This window comes from Convolutriloba macropyga, chromosome 8 (genome assembly GCF_964194025.1).
Source record: "Convolutriloba macropyga chromosome 8, txConMacr16.3, whole genome shotgun sequence".
Taxonomy (NCBI): domain Eukaryota; kingdom Metazoa; phylum Xenacoelomorpha; order Acoela; family Convolutidae; genus Convolutriloba; species Convolutriloba macropyga.
The window spans coordinates 35,774,173-35,792,660 of record NC_134475.1 but is presented as its reverse complement, the minus strand read 5'-3'; the positions used below and the strand labels follow the sequence as shown (position 1 = coordinate 35,792,660).

Sequence of the window (18,488 nt, the reverse complement as noted above, 5' to 3'; positions counted from 1 at the left end):
TCATGAACAAGCTTAGACTTCCCCATCCTCCTTTGTGGAGCCTACACAACCCAGTTTTTTGTGCCTTTTCTCTTTTTCTCTCGCTTTTCTTGCTCCTCGCTGTTTGGTTTTAAACAGTTTTGTTTTTCTGTTTCGCCTGCCTCGCCCCTTTTTCGCTCTTTTTTCGTTTTTTGTCGTCTGCGCTCCTCTTTTCTTGCTCCCTTCCTGTTTTTGTCTTAGCTTTTTTGGGTCTCTTTCTTTTCTTTGACGTCTAGACTGCCTTCTGGTTTAGGTTCCGCTCCCTCGTGGGCCTCAGCAATGCACCCTTTCTAGTCATCAAAGAAACTAAAGATTCTCATGAACAAGCTAAGACTTCCCCATCCTCCTTTGTGGAGCCTACACAACCCAGTATTTTGTGCCTTTTCTCTTTTTCTCTCGCTTTTCTTGCTCCTCGCGCTGTTTGGTTTTTAAGAGTTTTGTTTTTCTGTTTTGCCTGCCTCGCCCCTTTTTCGCTCTTTCGTTTTTTGTCTGCGCTCCTCTTTTCTTGCTCCCTTCCTGCTTTCGTCTTAGCTTTTTTGGGTCTCTTTCTTTTCTTTGACGTCTAGACTGCCTTCTGGTTTAGGTGCTGCTCCCTCGTGGGCCTCAGCAATGCACCCTTTCTAGTCATCAAAGAAACTAAAGATTCTCATGAACAAGCTAAGACTTTTTCCCCATTCGACTGTGTACATATAATTTACCTTAATTTTTCAGGTAATTTTACCTAAATTTTTTTTACCTGAACCGGTTCAGGTAGTTTTGCCTTGCCTGAACTTTACCTTAACACACCTGAACGCACCATAATTTTACCTTAAATCCGTTAGTTTTTACCTGAAAATTACCTGAAAAATTAAGGGGGCACCACCTGAACTTTTACCTGAACATACCTTAACTTACCTTAAAAACACCTTAATTTTTTACCTTAATTTTTAAGGTAAATTTACCTTAACTAATATAATTTACCTTAAAAGTTCAGGTTAAATTTAAGGTATTTTTAAGGTAAATTTCAGGTGTTTATTCAAGTATTTTTACCTTAAATTTTAAGGTAATTTTTGCGCGTTTTTCAGGTAAGTTTAGGTAATTTTACCTTAACTGTTCAGGTGTGTTTTTCAGGTAAATTTAAGGTATGTTCAGGTAAAAGTTCAGGTGGTGCCCCCTTAATTTTTCAGGTAATTTTCAGGTAAAGTTGAGGTAAGTTAAGGTAAGTTCAGGTAAGGCAAAACTACCTGAACGTTTCAGGTAAGTTAAGGTATTTTTTCAGGTAAATTTACCTGAACTTTATTTAGTGTGAAGTACAACCTAAAATAGAGGCATTGAACAAAATAAATGGTCGGCTAATAAACTAGGATTGTTTACAGGGATGACAGCTCAAATTCCACACGTAGCTCCCTTCCACACGTAGAGCCCGATTTACAAATAATAAGAAAATGCACTGTGCCAAAAATTACTCTGAAATTTGGACGCTTACCAGCTCTCAGTTTCCAACAAATATCCTGAAATTAACGTAGTTAATAATAATAAAGGAACAAATACTCAGTCATCCCTGAAAACCACTTCAACTTCTCGATTCATGTGCTCCGGTAGAGCATCAGTGCGAGTGTAGTTTGACACAAAACACCAATCCAAAGACCCGTCTCCAAAATCATCCAACCTGATTATAACCCAATAGTGCACCCACAGTCCCAAGCCTCCTCAATCGACAACGTAGCAGGAAAAGTCTTAACAATACAGTGATAGCCTCCCTCACCTGCAAGGACGCTATGATCAAAGAAGTAAATGATTGGCTTCTCAGAAACGACTAAATACATCTAAAGGCGTTCAACCTCTGCTTCCACGCATATTGGAGAGACTTTCGTTTCCGGTCCAAATGTGTGTGTATTGACAAAAATGTAACCATATAACACGCATCGGATGCTCAAATAGACGTATGCCTATAGAATGCCCGCCATAAGAATAACTGTGACGCAATCTGTCTGGCGCAACACCTCCGTACTTGAATTGCGAACTTCCTGAATTGTCGGTAGAATAAAAATCCTGCAACTCAATTGTTGGGAGATTAAACGTATTATACCAGCAGAGCATATAAACCATGCTTTTCTAACAAAGCAAATAATATATAAGGATTTTACAGATCAATAAACAATGAAAAAGGTCATCATTTTTTACTTGCACATATCAATTTTTTTGCATATTCTACCACCGAAAAATTTGAAAATGCAAACATTGCCAAATTTTAAATATTATTTTTTAGATTATTACATACCACAATGGCGTACCAAGATGATTGAAATTGTTTCAAGACTGGGAAATAGTAAAAACTTTGCAAGTAATTACAATAGCCTACATACAGCTACCTCTTCGGCAGCAGGTATAACTTCAAACAACACCCTTGTCAAACGCAAATGCGTTGAAATTTTGTAAGAATTGCGGTTGATTTTATTGTAGTTTCACTGCTTAAGCTGTGAAAAAAACAATTCACCGCTATCAACGGGAAGCGGTGAAAATAAAAATTTCATCGCTAAGAACCGCGAATCTTACGAAAGTTTACCGCAAAAAAAATTACAGTGATTTTTGGCGATTCTTACATCATTTCAAAATTTGCAATCAAAATTGCAATTCTTACATTTTTTCACCGCATTCACCGAAAATCTTAGATTTTTAGCAATTCTTAGCGTTGACACCTCGACCCGGGTGTTGATCAGTCCATGCGTGTTTGGACTACGGGCCCACTACTTTGATATTATACTACCGGAAAGATGTATGATGGGCTAGCCAACATAACAAAAAGGGATATATGGACCCGAATAAACTTTGCCAATAGATTTTGAGCTCGGTATAACGGACCCCGAACTCCACTGGCGCTATATTTGTCTTGACTCGATCCATAATTCGAATTATGGACTACTTTGCTCGAAATATGGAATCTATTCCGTTTTGCCCCCCCCCCCCCCAACATATAATTTGTAACTGGGGGTCATAAAAACACTGGGGGGGGGGATACAGAATAGATGAATAGATCCGAAATACCATTTTATTATGAAAACTTATACAATTAATGGAAAGATATAGTTTTAGCAAATGAGCACGTGCATATCCTTTGTTTTCAACTTCTTGCGGAATCAATTTCGACACAACTATGCATGCAAACTTAAAAGAACCTAATCCTATTAACACAACTACAATATAGATCATATATCCAGAAAACTTTGTCACATCTTTATAGCCGTTTGAACAGGTAAGGAGCAGGTGGGTCATATCTGTTTGTGTAGAACCTGAAAAGAAATAATATGCGCCCATCCGGCTATGCGCCCAACATAAACAGAGGAGATCCAGTACTATTCAGGGGTGTTTTTATTGGATTAATGGTCTATCGTGAGTAGGCCTGTATTAATTAAATGATATATGCGGTCTCTTGGGAGTGTATAGTTGCAGTGCTGGTTTATTGAGGTTATTTCAAGGAACGAAGAGTGTTATTCTGCATACTAGGAGTTCCCAGGTTGAGGTCCAGACCCAAATTTGCTTCTGATCAGACTTTCCAGACCGAAATTATCTCTGATCAGAATTTCTAGACGGAAATTCACCCTGATCAGACTTTCCAGACCCAAGTGACCTCTGATCAGACTTTCCAGACACAGAAGGTCTCTGACCAGACTTTTCAGGCCGAAGGTGTTCTGATCAGACCATCTTCAGACCATGGTCCAGACCTTAATCAGACTATGATCAGAATCAAATGCGCTCGAAGAGGTTATGATCAGACCCAGTTGCGCTCGAAGCAGTTATGATCAGACCCAGTTGCGCTTGCAGCTATTTATGATCAGACTGAAGTGCGCTCCAAACCGGTTCTGATCAGACTCAAGTGCGCTCGAAATAGTCTGATCAGAGACAGATTTTACTTATGAAAAAATCTCCTAATTTTGCTATAATATATTCATTTCATAAAAACTGATGTTTGCAGTATTTAATTCATCTAAGGAAAATTCAATTTTAAAGGTATTGCTAAAGAAAACAAAACCCAACTGTTGAGAACAAATTTTATTTAGTGTACCGATTAGTTTATAATTCTGACTCAATGGATGAGTTAAGACAGCTTTCCATAAGAAACGTCGTGGTCTCGAGTTGATCGAAAGTTCTTCTCAAGGGGACCGGCCTCAGCTATCTGCTGGACTCTTTTTTTCTGATCAGAGCTATCGGACTTTAGATGAGTCTCTGGTCAGAACGCTGCTTTATGGCTGACTCTTGGTGAAGCCAACATCTCATAGAAAAAAAAACAAAAAATGAAAAAAAAAATAATGCGCTTGAAATGGTCCCTGATCAGACCCAATTGCGTTCGAAGACATTTATGATCAGATCCAATTGCGCTCGAAGTCGCCTCTGATCAGACAAAAGTGCGCTGGAATCCGCCTATGATCAGACCCAATTGCGTTCGAAATTGCCTCTGATCAGACCCAAGTGCGCTCGAATCCGCCTATGATCAGACTTTTCAGACCAAAATGACCACTGATCATACCATCTCCAGACCATGATCAGACCGTAGTGCGCTCGAACTTCCGAAAAGACCCTGTAATTTCGGTCTGGGAACACATGGGTGTGCGCTCGACTGGGTCTGATCAGAAGTCAATTTGGGTCTGGACCTCAACCTGGGTTATGCCGTGCCTTAGAAAGCTTAGGAAATTGGGCTTTCCCCTTATAGCCCCCCCAGCAAATTTTATAGGCGCTATAGGTTATCTGACCACCAACAAAACTTCTCAGAACAGCACAGATCTCACACAATTATGCGTTGAAAATAGCGCCGATCTTACATAATTTTGCGTTGAATTTAGCGTAGATCTTACATACTTTTGCGTTAAATATAGCGTAGATCATACTTAAAATCAACGCATTTACTGCCAGCCTTAAATAAGCTTGCATTTTTAGGCTTAGATCCTTCATAATTTTGAGTTGAATTTAGCGCAGGTCTTACATAAAATGAACGCAATTATCACCAGTCTGAATTAAATTTGCGTTTCCAAGCGTGGCTCTTACATAAATTTGCGTTCAATTTAGCATAGATCGTGCATAAATTTGCGTTGAATTTAGTGTACATCTTATATAAAATCAATGCGTTCACCGCCAATCTTATATAATTTTGCGTTTTTAAGCCGATTCCTCTCTGATGAGACTAAAGTACGATCAACTCTTCCTCTGATCAAGCCTGTGTTCGTGGGGTTTACCAGAAAAGGTAATTCAAGCGCTCAATTAACAGTTGTGGTTTGAACGAGTTTGATTAGAAGTAGAGTTAACTCTGCATAGGTAAGATTTCATGCTATCTTTTTTGAGCAGTGAGATTTTTTTAAAGACATGGCTGATCTTAAAACGTCATAGGTAATGTTATTGTAGCTTGAGCCAATATCTTGTTCCTCGATACTCAAAAAGCTAGCAAGTTTTCACTTTTCTTGATGTTTTGTTTCGAGTTAACGTATAAAATTTTTAAAAGGTTTACGAGTGCATAGCGATAGTCGAACTCCGTTAGTTAATAGGACTTTAAAATTTCACTTTTTTCTTGAACATTTTTCGACGTCTATCATGCAAGATCTTGCAAGACTCTTGCAAAGGACGCTTATCTTGTAAGATCTTGCAAGATTCTTGCAAATGACGCTTATCTTGCAAGATGCAAGATCCGGACGCCTATCTTGCAAGAACCTTGCAAGATCTTGCAAGATAGACGTCGAAAAATGATCAAGAAAAAAGTGAAATTTTAAAGTCCTATTAACTCAAAGATCATTTTCTCTTATAAGTTCAGATGTCAAAGGAGCTCTCTGTTAACAACAGAAACTTTCATATCACTTCTGCCTTCAACAAAAATATTTGACAATCTCGCTTCAGGAAAAATTGTTCAATGATCGTTTCAATGGTTCCTTCTGTTGATACCAAGTGTGAATCAAGGTAAGCACAAAAAAAGGTCAAACAAAAGCATCCAGAGCGTTCCTGCTTATGATATATAATGTTTTAGTCGACTTTTTGTTCTGTAAATGAGACTTCTCTGTGAGTCCATTCATCTTAAATCCTTAATAGGTAGCAGGGACCCAAAAAACCAAGTGTCAATAATCTTTTCAGAGAGAAAAAACAGACAGTCTCCCCAATATAGTCAATCATACGTTTTGTGTTACGATATTATAACATATTTCAATGATTAAACTTGTACCTGGCGAAAAACGTAAACGGTCACTTTTCTCAACCTTCCTATCCCTTGTAAACTCATCCTATAGCATAACGGCACAACTACTGAAGCTAACACACATTTTAAGGAAAAAAAAGTGTCCAAAATTATTTTGCCTTAAAATTATTTTTCTCTCGGGCCTAATCGGAAAGTTTCATATCAACTTTACCGTCGATAATGTGTTTGAAATACTCGTTTCCAGAAAAAAAGCTCAATGATCGTTTGAATGGTTCAATCTGTTCGCACCAAGTGTGAATCACTTGGTAAGCACTAAAATAGTCATTAAAAAGCATCCAGAGCGTTCCTGCTTATGATATATAATGTTTTAACCGACTTTTTGTTCTGTAAATGAGACTTTTCTGTGAGTCCAATTACTTTGAATCTTTAATAGGTAGCAAGGACAAAAAAAATTAAATGCCAGTAATCAACTGAGAGAGAAAAAACAGATCGTCCCTCAATATAGTCAATCACACGTTTCGTGTTACGATATTATAACGTTTTTCAATGATTATACACGTAGCTGGCGAAAAACGTAAACGGTCACTTTTCTCAACCTTCCAATCCCTGGTAAAGTCATTCTACAGCACAACGGCACTCCTACTAAAACCAACACACAGTTTAAGGAAGAAAAATAGGTTCCAAGTTTTTTTGTCCTTTAAGATATTTTTCTCTCGGGCCTAATCGGAAAGTTTCATATCAACTTTACCGTCGATAGCGTGTTTGAAATACTCGTTTCCACAAAAAAGGTTCAATGGCCGTTTTAATGTTTCATTCTGTTCACCGAAAGTGTGAGTCACTTGGTAAGCACTAAAAAAGGTCATACAAAAGCATCCAGAGCGTTCCTGCTTATGATATATAATGTTTTGATCGACTTTTTGTTCTGTAAATGAGACTTTTCTGTGAGTCCATTCACTTTGAATCATTAATAGGTAGCAGGGACCCAAAACACCAAATGTCAGTAATCTATTGAGAGAGAAAAAACAGATAGTCCCCCAATATAGTCAGTCATACGTTTTGTGTTACGATATTATAAAGTTTTTCATTGATTATACATGTACCTGGCGATAAACGTAAACGGTCACTTTCTCAACCTTCCAATCCCTTGTAAAGTCATCCTATAGCATAACGGCACTCCTACTGAAATTTATACATATTTTAAGGAAGAAAAATAGCTTCCAAAATTTTTTCGCCTTTAAATTATTTTTCTCTCGGGCCTAATCGGAGAGTCTCATATCAACTTTAACGTCGATAACGTGTTTGAAATATTCGTTTCCTTAAAAAAAGTTCAATGATCGTTTCAATGGTGCAGTCTGTTCAAACCAGTGTGAACCACTTGGTAAGCACTAAAAAGGTCATACAAAAGCATCCAGAGCGTTCCTGTTTATGATATATAATGTTTTAGTCGACTTTTTATTCTGTAAATGAGACTTTTCTGTGAGTCCATTCACCTTAAATCATTAATAGGTAGAAGGAAGCCAAAAACACCAAATCTCAGAAATCTTTTGGGTCCATTCACCTTAAATCATTAATAGGTAGCAGGAACCCAAAACACCAAATGTCAGTTATCTATTGAGAGAAAAAAAAAACAGATAGTCTCCCCAATATAGTCAACCATACGTTTTGTGTTACAATATTAAAACGTTTTTCAATGATTAACATGTACATGGCGAAAAACGTAAACGGTCACTTTTCTCAACCTTCCTGTCCCTTGTAAACTTATACTATAGCTTAACGGCACTCCTAGGTAAGCTAATACATAGTTTAAGGAAGAAAAATAGCTTCCAAAATTTTTTCGCCTTTAAATTATTTTTCTCTCGGGCCTAATCGGAGAGTCTCACATCAACTTTACCGTCGATAACGTGTTTGAAATACTCCTTTCCACAAAAAAAAGTTCAATGATCGTTTCAATGGTTCATTCTGTTCACACCAAGTGTGAATCGCTTGGTAAGCACTAAAACAGTCATTAAAAAGCATCCAGAGCGTTCCTGCTTATGATATATAATGTTTTAATCGACTTTTTGTTCTGTAAATGAGACTTTTCTGTGAGTCCATTCACTTTGAATCATTAATAGGTAGCAGGGACCCAAAACACCAAATGTCAGTAATCTATTGAGAGTGAAAAAACAGATAATCCCCCAATATAGTCAGTCATACGTTTTGTGTTACGATATTATAATGTTTTTCATTGATTATACATATACCTGGCGAAAAACGTAAACGGTCACTTTTCTCAACCTTCCAATCCCTTGTAAAGTCATCCTATAGCATAACGGCACTCCTACTGAAACCAACACACAGTTTGAGTGGAGTCAATGTTGACTTCCAACAAAAGACTTGAAGACTTTATTTATTTAAATAAAATAAAGACTGAAATACTCAACCCTGATTGGTTGAAAAAGGGAAAAAACATTTCCTTAAATGTTTATCTGTTTTCCTTTTATCCCTTTTCACTTACCCCGTTAGTCGGTACTAGCCACAGACCTGATATAATAAAAGTATATTTCTCTCTCTCTACTCCGCTCTTGTTTAGTATTGAGATATACGTTAGACTTTAGCATTGGGGCCCGTGCAATGTCTAATGAAGCTCAGATAGAAGAGTAACAGACTAGAGATCTAGAACTTAAGTTAGTCAGGTAAGCCTTAAGAGTATCCTATATTCTTGAGACAACCATAAGACAGTTCCAGAAGTGACCTACAAAAGGGTAAGCTCAGAACACTTCTTATCTGGTGCGAACAGTGAGATACTTTTGTACCAGTGTAACAAAATTGAACAAGACTTTACAAAGCAAAGGCCAATACTGGAGATCGATTTTCTATTAGACTCTGGAGCAACATTAAACCTTTTAAACGAAGATATTTGGAACGAAACAGAAAATAACAACCCAGATATACGTCTCGAACAAGCTAACAAGACGCTAACAGCAGCAAATAATACAACTATAGAAACATTCGGAACAGTAACACTAAATCTAACACCTGACAAAACATCAAACAGCAGAAATAAACCCAACATAACTTTAGTATACATTTTAACGTAACACAATGCAATCATAATATACTGGGAACTCCATTCTTCAAAGAATACATAGAAACAATAAATGTAAAAACGAACAAACTAACAATAAATACTAACACAATTATAGATAACGACATTACATTCTTCATGAACAGTACAAAGGAATATCCTTACTACTCTCGATTATACCCAATTTGTAACAAAGAACCAATATACTTGGAACGCGACCAACATAAATGCATAACTTTTCCTGTACCAATATTTAAACAGATGGAAAAATCAAATGGAAAACCAATTTACAAATCAATATACTATTTCGAACCGATAAACAAATATCAAAATTTATCATTTACAGACATAAAAGATCTGTTGATAGAAAAAGAACACTACATAGACATATTCTTAATAAATAAAAACCAACATAAAGCGACAATTAGTGTAGGTCTAATTGGTTTTATGTATCAAAACATTACATTCAAGCAACGTAAAGAGGAAATGTATCAAACGAATTCGATAGACTTATTTTCAGCATTAAATCACCTAACATATGAAAATGAAAACGACATTAACGAGATACTAAATACACAAGAAAACGACACAATTGAACAAGTAGCAACATTTGAAAGAAAACCTAAATTTAAATGCAAATTTGACAGTAATAAATACACGAAATCAGAAAAGGAATTCATTCAAATGTGTGATTTCCAACATTCACATTTAACAAAATAGGAATCCGAAAAAATAGTAACAATCATATTGGAATACAAACAAGTTTACGCAACAACAAAATTCGACGTTGGAAAAACAAAAGTTAAATTGAATCTACCTATGAAAAAAGATGCAATCTTCAAAAAACAGAGAATAAGAAAAGTACCAGTACACCTCAGAGAAAGAATCCAAAACTTACTAGATGTATTGAAGAAATACGACATAATTGCACCTGTTAATAAAGAACAATTATCTACAGGAAACACATTCACAAACCCAGTAAAGGAGAATCATTAAAAATAGTATTAGACGCACGATATTTGATTAGCATGATTGAAGAATCTAAATGCAACTGGCCAATTGCACCAGTTGATGTAGCCCTAACACGGATAAACGGGACAATATTTACGACAGCTGATCTCAACAGTGCATATAACCAAATACCTTTAGATGAACAATCAATGAGATACACACATTTTACGATTGGAAACGAAAAATACTGTTTCAAACGACTATTTTACGGAATATCTATTGGACCCGCAGCGTTTGCATCGATATTAACACACTTTCTCTGTCCCTTAATCATGAAAGGGACGGTAATCACATATGTCGACGACATTTTCATTCAAATCAACTCATACCCACAAATGTATGAAAAATTAATAGAATATCATAAAATACCATTGAAAGAAAACCTCAAAGCAGCACCTGATAAAACATACTTCGTATTGAAAAAAGTCAAATTTCTAGGACACATCATTGAGGACAAAAAAGTAAAACCATTGACTTCACGAATTGATGGTTTCCAAAAACTGGAACCACCAACAAGCATGAAAGCATTACAAAGATACCTCGGAACAATAAATTTTTAGAAGCGAAATACGTCTATGGTGTTTAACCAATGTTACAAGCATTATATAATCTCTTACAACAAGAAAACGATTTCAAATTGACAAAAGAACATCAACAAATTTTTGAACAAATGAAAAGAACAATAACACACAAATTAGAACTAACAATGCCAGATACTACAAAACCATTCTACATTATCACAGATGCATCAAACACAGGCATCGGAGCAGCACTATTACAACAACATCCAACTGAAAGAAAAATGAAATTAGTATCAGCAAATTCCAGACTATTTACGCCTATCGAAATGCGATTATCAACATTAATCAGAGAATGCTCAGCGATAATTTTCGCTCTAACAGAATATGAATTTTTACTAACAGGCTCAAACCACCGAATAGTATTATTGACAGATCATAAACCTATCATTTATCTATTCACTCAAAAGAACAAACCAAATCATAGAGTTTATAGATTCCAATTAATGCTGATGAAATTTCCAAATTTACACATAATTTGGACAGAGGGAAAAAATCTAGCCCTCCCCGACCTTCTAAGCAGAACAATAGACGAAGAACATTTTACAAAAACACGAGATATAACAGTAGAAATACCAGAAAACATAAAATTCTTTTTCGCAAAAACACCATTTAGGAACAACCTCGAATGTAAATACAGCATATGTAACAATACCAATGACGAAAATACAGAAAAAACACATTACCCAGTATTAGCTAACATACACAATAACTACTTCGAAATAAATATCGATAAAAATGAATATCATCCAATCTCATACAGAAACAAAAACAAATCTGATCCCAAAGTAAAAACACAAAAAAAGAAATTGGCAATCACCGATTGTAGAAAAAGATGATCTCATTTTTGAGAAAAATCAAAAAGGACCATACACAACACATCATGATGATGATTACCTCAGATTGATAAATAACATAAAAACACAACAAAAAACAAATTACGAAAATGCAAAAGTATCAGACATTTTTTCATGACGAAAAAACAAAAATAACCGAAAACTTAATAAAAGAGAAAAAAATCTTAGATCCTGTACTTCACAAAGTGAAGCTATGGAAAAACATAACAATAAACCACACTTATTAACAAAAGAGATACGTGGAAACAAAGGATTATTTGCATACTTTCGCAATTTCAAATCTATTATAATTGATGAAAACTCTGGTATCATAAAAATCGTAATCAACATTCACAAAAAATCAATACAACGAATCTGTCTACCACTAACACTATTACTATGCACCTTTTATAACAACCATTGCATCGACTTAGTAGGTCACACAGGCCTCGAAAGAACAAAACGAAATATAATGGACAAATACTATTTTCCAAATCTTACAACCTGGATAAAAATATTGATCGCCGATTGCATACAATGCCAAACAAACAAAGTGTTTGCTAATACAAAAACAAAAAGTAAACAAGAACAGCTTGCACCAACAAAAACATATTTTAACGAAATGATAATGATTGACACAAAAGGACCTATCCTCCTAGCATCTGAAGGAAACAATTACATCTTTGTCATAGTTGACGCATTCTCACATTACGTCACAATAATGTGTGCACCGCAAAAATAATGCACACTATGCGTTTACAGCACTATTTGAGCATTGGTTCATGAAATTCGAACTACCCGAGGAAATTCGATCAGATAACGGATCAGAATACATTAACACTGAGTTAACACATTTATGTAACTATTTTGAAATCAAATTTAAACCAAGTACAACATATGCGCCCTGGACGAATGGTCTAGTAGAAGGAACAAACAGAATAATTGGACATTTCATTAGAACACTACTAGAGTATAATAGAGTATAATATGTATAATATTAATAACTAAAGTATAATAATTGGTCACGGAAAGCGAAATTCTTCCCATATGCATACAATACACAATACCAAACACGACTAGGCATGTCGCCATATGAAGTCGTTTTCAACCAAAAACGGAGAAAACCAACAAAAACTCGGATCAAGTACAGATGAAATGGGAAATTGTAATCCAACAGAGAAAAGTGCATGAAATACACAGCCAGCACACACTCACATGGGAAAACAATTTAGCCATCCAAAAATTGCAAAACTACAAAAAGGAACATTTGCCAAATGGTTCCTTGATAAGGAAAAACATTATAACGACATAAATCAAACAATAACAAAAATTTTACAGAATAGAAAAAAATTAACAGATGAAATGAATCTCAGATTCAGAACAGCAAAACCACTTGAGAAGAATACTTTTGTATTAGTAACAAATCAACAACAAGTTGATGGAGTATCCAAAAAACTGTTACCCCTGAAAACAGGACCATATGTAATCATAGATAAACCTACTGAAACGACATACATATTAAAGGGTAACAATAAAGAACAGATTACAATCCACAGAAATCACATTGTACTATATTATCCAAAAGAAAAACATATTAAACTAGAATTACAAAATTACCTACTCACAAATGAAATTCCAACATTAAAACAACCAAATGTAACAACTAAAATTAAACCAAGCATAAAACAATCAGATCAAGAACATACACATCCATACAATCTTCGCAAGAGGAAAATAACACTCTTAAAACAATAATAAAACCAACAACCAAAATAGTAATAACAATAATAATAATACTATTTTACTATCTCTAACTCATGTATGTTAACAGTATTCTACTATGTACTTTATCTCACACAAACATCTACGAATATTTACTATTATGATCTAGCAAACCGAATACTGCTATAAATCTCCATCGCGATCACGGTTAATCACATTGCAAGTGTCGAACTCTATTACATATTATACTATTGAACTCTATTCTGTATTATACTATCTTACAACATCCTCTATTCTATTACGTATATGTATTCTATTTTCATACATATCTCTATTACATATCTCTATTCTATTACGTTGAATACTCTATTACGTATCCTATTACTTTGATAAAGCTCAATTCATGTTCAGTATTTCTATTACTTTAAGCACATTCAGTATTTCAACTACTTTGAAAACATTCAGTATTCCTACTGCAAAGAAATAGCACACTCTCCTAACCCGAACGTGTGCATACCACCGAAACATTAAAAACACAAAATAAATATAGATATATATATATATATATATATATATATATATATTAACAAATAAAAACACCAATATTAAAATACAAATGAAAATACAAATGAAAATAAAAATACATCGGAACTAAAAAGTGTTAATAACAAAAACCTAACCACTAGCCTCTATAATCCATAACCATATAATTCGTATTTACTAACAACTATTCCAACCAATATTTAGTGTATGAACTAACCCAATCACTGATACTATAGAATTTACCTACAATTTACCTTACCTAAATATTAACACCTTCTAGTGAAAGAAAAAGAACACATGAGACATCTAAAAAAACAACTAAATAATAAAACATAAAATAAGAATGTATTAACCATCTTCTTCTCTTTCCACCATCACCTTCTTCTTTAAACATCACCTTCTTCTTTAAACATCACTTTCATCATCAAACATCATCTTCTTTTGCAATCCCACAACTGACTCTCATCACCAACCATCCGTTACCGCAACCACCTTCTCAACACATCCATCTCCATCCAATCCACCATCATCAGTTACATAACACAAATAATAAAACAAATAACAAAGAATCAAATAACAAACAATCAAAATAACAAATAAAATATCCAAACAGGATATGCTAATACAAATAGGTATTGATAGTAGCCCTTGAACCAATCACCAATGAATGGACAGGATGATTTCTGATTTCATGTAAACAAATAACAAAAAACAATAAAAACAAAACACAAACGGTTTTTTTTTATGTTCACAGGCTTGGAACTGGAATAGACGTTTCGAGTTTGTTGACGTTAAACAATAAACAAATAAAACAAATAACAAATCCAAATAACAACAAAATCAATACAACAAACAAGTTCAAATAACAATGTCTGCTATAACACGATAGAGGACTCGCGGAATGGAATAGACATTTTGTAGATGCCAATATTATGAAACATTGAAAACAAAAATAATATAAAACATTTATTATACTAAAACATTTATAACATTAACAACAAAAAGGGCAGGTAACGACAACGTAATATATCACAAACCGATAAAAAATAATAAGAACAAAAATTAATAAGGAACACACACAACAGCAACAATACGGAAGCTAAAAATAACAAATTAAACATAAACGGTTACGAATATAGTAACTTCCTCTTTTCAATAACTTTCTCTTTTCAGTAACTTCCTATTTCATGAGCAGATAAACTAAACAGCATGAGTAACAATGCGTGTAACAATCCAATACGTGTTAAAATCCAGTAACGTGTAACAATCCAGTAAAACACCCAGCGTACTTTAACCAGGGTATTTTAGATAACTGAACACCGGCAATTAAACGGCTCAATACCTAAAACACATGAAATTTAGTTCACATTGATTACTCATCTGTCATACGACCTCTGGCTCACAACATTAGCCAAACAACCTTTAACTCACAACATCGGTCAACCGACCTTCGGTCAAACGACCTTCGGCTAAATAGACACTTCACAGTGACATTTTACCTGAATAATACGTCACTATCCATCTACGTCATACGAATAAAACGGACGTTAACAACACGCTATCATTAGCAAGAAAAGATCTCATTAGTATTCTCATTAGGAAAAATACAACAACAGGGACCTCATTAACAACGAACAAAGAAAGAAAAGAAACAAATTACAGGGAGTTACCGTTCCCTTGCAGACGCAATTAGTAACTACTGGAAAATGTCAAACCAATAAACATATTCAACGCCATGAACGAAATGGTGATTACCATGATAGATCTACAAAGATCATTTCGCAGTTGAAGTAAACACTTCATCTGCACACCACTTCAATCATACACACAACACGTTCAACATGACGTCGCTACCAAACAACTAATTAACAGTTGCAGTTTGCAAACCAACCATCTATTTGACATTCGCACCATTTGCACCAAATACCAACTTGGTAACTCATTAACGATATACACCAAAGGCTTTGGTATTGACAAAGGGGTCACCATCCACTTCAACCATCTACATCAATTCCACCATTGATTCAAAACCTACTTGAAACTAAAATGCTAACAAGTAACATAGGCACAATCAAGTAACTAATTACTGTCTCTAACATACCATGGCAAAAGTACGTCACACTACCATCAAACATACCAATTACATACCAACATACCAATTACATTGGAAAAACAATCATAAAAACAAAGTTGAAGAAACTTCAGAAAGAATCTTATAATTCGAAAACTAAGAACCCAAAAATACAATTAGACCCAGTAAGTTAGTAAAATTGGCAACTTCAGGAACCAAGAAAGAAAACGGAAGATATGTAAAAGGCCAAGAATATTATAGAGGCAACAAACAGTTGAGTTAAAAATCACAACTCCGATTTCGTCTCGTACAAATCACAACCTCAGCTAAAGTTGAAAAATTTGAAAATTTCAGGTAAACTGATAAACAAAACAAAAATTGAAATATTCAGTGAGAAAATATTTCTAACTTCTAAAACCTTCTTTCTATTTCTGAATTCATAGTCTCAAATACATCATAATCTCATTTCATTTCTAAAGCCAAAAACTAAATCTAAACCCCAATTCTCAACTTTCATACTCTCTCGACCACGACAAATCAGTTTGAGAAACCTCCGAATAACTCATTGAGAAATAAAAACTAACAGAATACTTCTTCTTCAATCAACTGTTTAACCAAAAAATTTCTGTCAAAAAGGATTCAACAATACCAGGTAACCTGAATTATTTTAATTTCATTTCGGAAAGACTAATTCACCATTACAGTAAACATTGTAATGAACAACCACCTATGCTATCAGTCTCAGAGTTTATGAAATCATCGAATAGAAATCAACTTTGCATAAAAATAGTTGTTCAAATAGACGATTATAGTGAACTTGAATATCCACCAGACTGTCATATACATTTCGACAACGACAGTATTAAACTAACAAACTGTAGAATCTCACCTAAAACCTATCTTCTTATAATAGAAGGAGAAACAGAAACTGGACAGAAAGTAAAAAGTTTCTGGGGAGAAAATTATTTTGAAAAACTAAAGAACACTGCACCGTGAACCGAAACAATTACAGAATTCGAAAAACTGAAACAACAAATTAATACAGATAAGTGTGTCAATATAAACAAATTACACACAGTTTTTCTGATAGTTTGCAAAAAAGACGCTGTAAAATTGTCAGACGACAAGTTGAAAAACTAAGTAAGTAATGATACCTATCATCGTTATCGTTGTATATCAATAAAATAAAATACAGAAACTTTGTGAAATACAGTATTTTGATAGTGCGACACCGTTAAGTGTCAGTTACAATAGTAAATAACTGTCACTCCTCAGTGAAGCATTATATCTAATTTCCATCAGGATAAAGTTTAATCCAAAATCTCCAACATTAATCTACAAACAAACACTACTGAATTAAGTAAAACAAATAGAAAACCACAAAAGTTTCAACAATTGATTTTCCTAACGCACTAATAGCAACGTATTTAATATTTTCTAAAATAATATTTTTCTTAACTACCTTTCTCGTATCGTGTATTGTAGTTATTTCGACGTATCTAGCCATAGTAACAATATACTAAGTTATTAGAAACCGTAGAGTCATCTACGCTAGTCCACCAGTACAATAATAAAACCAATGCATGAAGTACATTCCGATATATTTCATATATGCAAATCTAATATAGATATAATAGAACTGGAAAATTTTAAATTCATTAAAATTGCACTGATAATTTTTTTTCTTACGCATGTGTTTAATGTTAATAGAATATTTTATAAATCCATAAAAATTGATCCCATACCAGATATAGAAGAATCAATATACTACACACAACACTCCCAAAAACTTTATCTACAAAAAAGATTTCTTGAAAATTCTCCATTATGCGGTCACATTATAATTTATCATTTACATCTCAGACTTGAAAATAACGAAATTTGGATATCAAATTTAGGAGCACAAACACAACAACCAGAACAAGAATTAACACCACTAATGATTCTCTCACCACCATTCATCCAAGTTCCACCACACGGACCGGCACAGGAGCTTAAAGTATAACCTGCAAAAATTGCGTCGTCTAACAATAATCAAAGTAACAATAATCATCAAGAAAGACCACATCATAACAAAGTTGCAGATTTAACAAATATACCAACTTCACCAGAAATTGATGATAATCCCCGAAACGAAGATCCATATACCTTACGGCGAGAATGCCCGGAAAGACGAGAACTCTTAAGAGCACGACGTCGATCCTCGCTATCATTCCCAACACAAGAATCAACACTCGTTTCATATGGTTCAACAGATATAGAATCTAACATAATTAGACATATAGAAGTAGGAATTTCAGAACCACAAAGTAGAACAGGAACACCAACATTACACAACTTTAGCTTAAGCTCACCAATTGATCACTCAGGTAATAGTACAATTCCAACACCCACACCATCTGAGTTAAGAGCAAACCCCTTCCTACCACCTACATTCCAACAAAGGCAAGATTTAAATTTTGTTCAAGAACATTTTCAAGCACAGCCATTA

General features: G+C 34.5%; 1 long non-coding RNA gene across 1 annotated transcript in view; it reads left to right on the top strand.

The window, feature by feature from the left end:
• Positions 1–3,089: 3,089 nt before the first annotated feature.
• LOC142344098 (uncharacterized) overlaps positions 3,090–18,488 on the top strand; it is a 144,208-nt gene continuing 128,809 nt past the window's right edge. Inside the window, exon 1 of the long non-coding RNA XR_012759243.1 lies at positions 3,090–3,250. This is a non-coding gene — a long non-coding RNA (uncharacterized LOC142344098). The remainder of the gene's footprint in view (positions 3,251–18,488) is intronic.